This window comes from Frankliniella occidentalis, unplaced genomic scaffold (assembly GCF_000697945.3).
Source record: "Frankliniella occidentalis isolate FOCC.00 unplaced genomic scaffold, Focc_3.1 Scaffold348, whole genome shotgun sequence".
In the NCBI taxonomy this organism is placed as follows: domain Eukaryota; kingdom Metazoa; phylum Arthropoda; class Insecta; order Thysanoptera; family Thripidae; genus Frankliniella; species Frankliniella occidentalis.
In genome coordinates this window covers 246,673-249,419 of record NW_026267471.1, presented here as the reverse complement: position 1 = coordinate 249,419, position 2,747 = coordinate 246,673, and the positions used below count along the sequence as shown (strand labels likewise).

At 58.9% G+C, this 2,747-nt stretch overlaps 1 long non-coding RNA gene across 1 annotated transcript in view; it reads left to right on the top strand.

The window, feature by feature from the left end:
- LOC127751112 (uncharacterized) overlaps positions 1 to 2,449 on the top strand; it is a 7,001-nt gene extending 4,552 nt beyond the window's left edge. Inside the window, exons 2-3 of the long non-coding RNA XR_008011982.1 lie at positions 1,963 to 2,082; positions 2,196 to 2,449. This is a non-coding gene — a long non-coding RNA (uncharacterized LOC127751112). The remainder of the gene's footprint in view (positions 1 to 1,962; positions 2,083 to 2,195) is intronic.
- The last annotated feature ends 298 nt before the right edge of the window (positions 2,450 to 2,747 follow it).

Genomic DNA, 2,747 nt, shown 5'->3' with positions numbered 1-2,747 from the left:
GGGGAGGGTGTGGCCTGCTGCTGTTTTTCGCAAACAAACTCGCGGAAGGAAACCTCTCGGCGACGGCTGTAAACGACCTAGTTTACGCGCCAGGGGGGCGAGGAGGTCGGCGTGCACGGGCGCGAGGCGCGAGGCTGTTTACATCGCGTCGAGGCCGGCGAGTTCGGATTTTAAGTTGGGGGGATCCTCCACTTTTCCCCTCATTCCTTTATGAAGGTGAATGACGGGGACCTATCGCGGAATGAACTGGAAAGTAGTTGTTGTGCGTCCTGTGTGACTCGATGAGGTTTGCGTGCGTGCGTGCGTGCGTTTGCAGGCTGGCAGGTAGGGCTTCTCTTGGCTAACCTGACCTGGTGCCAGGGAGCGCCGTGGGGTAGGCCGCCCGCTCGCCCCACGAGTCTCGCCGGCCCAATGTTGCCTACCCACCAGGCGCTCCCTCACTGTCAGCAGCAGCAGACACGATGCGCTAGCGGGATGACCAACTACTCGCACTTCACCGAGAAGAGAGAGAACACAAAAGACAAATGCACTCACTCTAGCTTTCGGCTTTCGCTCGGCAGGACGGACAGGTTTATCCGAGCACTGCTGCCGCCGCCGCCGGCTTGTTTACGAAAAACAAAGTGACCGTGAGAACGTTTTTGTGCAAAGCTTTCAGCCAAAGAGCGAGGGTGGAAAAGTTTTACGACCCGCCGAGACCGGCGCCTGCCGGCTGCCCGGGGGGGAGGAGAAGTTGTGATGGCGGCGGTGGTGAACGTCAGCTGCAGTCGTCGCTGCAGCAGCACGTCTCGTCCGCGGCCCGCGTGGCCTCGGGTCGGGCCGCACCACCGAGCAGCGTGAGGGACGCGGGTGTCTGGGAGGCGCCGTCGTCACCCGCCCCTGCTGTGCACGTTTCGGACATTCCCGAGTTGTACCCGCGCCTCGCTCTCACGGTCGACCTCCTACTCGGGGTGGTTCACCCCCGTGGCCCCGGCCCGCACCCGTGCACACGTACCCGCGCGCGCGCTAACAGGCCTCCCACTTGACACCCGGCCCAGCCCGTGCGGCTTGGAGCCTCACACCTCACACCCAACACCTCACACACCACGGTGCACCACGGTCGCACTGCACCCGCCGCCGTCCTCGTGCGACCCGAAGCTCCCCGCCCGCCCCATCCCGACGTCAAATCGTTTTCAATTTCAGACTGGGCAGCGCGAAACGTCTCGTCGATGCGGGCGACAGTCTATGCGACTTGACTGGAATATCGGCCGGTACAGTCCGCGCCAGGGAGAGCGCCCGAGCGCCCTTGGGTCCGGGTGGGAGAGCCGCGCCTGCTGCCGGACCAATGGCCGCCCGCCTCCCGGTGGGAGTGTCCGCCCCGCCGCGCCTGCTCCGCGTAGCCAGCTGGCCGCGATATTCTGCTGCCGCTGCTGCTGCTGCCGCTGATACCTACCACTGCCAACTTCAACTTATTGCCAACAGAAAAGAAAGTGGCGACCGATACACTTGAGCGGCTTTGATCCGGTGGAGAAACGGCGCCGGCCGGCCAGGGGGCGGTCGACCGCGCTTTATTCCGCTTCATACGCCATCGTGTAAGCAGCGGCCGCGTTTCGCTGGAGCATTTGCTCTCTGGAGCTGGACACTGTGCCATCTGCCCTTTTACACACCATCTTTGTTGGGTTCACGTGCGGCAACAGCTAACTGTTCTTCGACACGGTGGTGCTAGTAGTAATTGACGAGATGTTTGCCGTGTGCCCGCCTCGTGGTGAGCCGCCCCCGCCACGCCCCAGCGACTTGTTTGTTTCGCGAGAGGATCATACACGTGGCTGGTCGTGGCGGGGAGGGGTGGGGTGATACAGTATCTCGCTCAACCCATCCAATAAAACACGTCTACATTCCAGCAGAAAGAAAGGTGTTAGACGTTGTGATCCATGTCATTCGAGGCGTTCTCGGCCGTGATTCCAGTGGGAGTATTTGGTGTTTCAGGAATCAGGGTGCCGGTGGTACGCGCTGGGCCCCGGGTAGTTCAGAGGGATCACCACGACGTTCCCGACGTCCACGTGTGACCCCAGCGCCCCCCACTGGCGCCGTCCGTCCGGTCCGCGGGTGGGTCGCAGTTGTTTGATTTACAATCCGCGAATACTGATTCCCCTGTCACGGGCGCTGACTGCGTGTACAACAAACTGTATTTTATTGCTCTCCCTTCTGCTGCCGAACAGAACTTCGCTTTACTGGCGACGCCCGATGCCCCCGACGACGCTGGCGACGTTCTTTGACCCTGCAGAGCCCGCGACTCAAGCATGTGAATAATGCAGCCTAGCCGGGTCCAGACGGCCGTTGGCCCGAACAGAAGGCGCCCGGGTCGATGGTGGCTGCGGCTTAGGATTCTCGAGTCAGAATTTTTTCAAAAAAAAATTAAAACTTTTTCAGCATTTTATTTTGGAAATTAATGAACTATTTTGCAAATGAATTTGGTAAAATTTACCCCGAATTTTAAAAAAAGAATTTGCAAATACTTTTTGTAAAATTTAAATTTCTCGTGATGCCGCGCAACCTCTTTCAGCTCCGCCCACGCGAAGAAACGCGAAGCCTCGTTTTATTAGAAATTGCAGCGGAAAAGGGCACAAAGACACGCCACCTAACCGCGTCGTCATTTTCCTCTATGTATTTTATTTCCCTTTTCCCCCTCTCTCCTTTCTGCGCGTTTTCTTTGAAACGAGAGTTATTTGTGCGATGATGGTCACCGTCTCCATCTCATCTCGTCCCCGCCC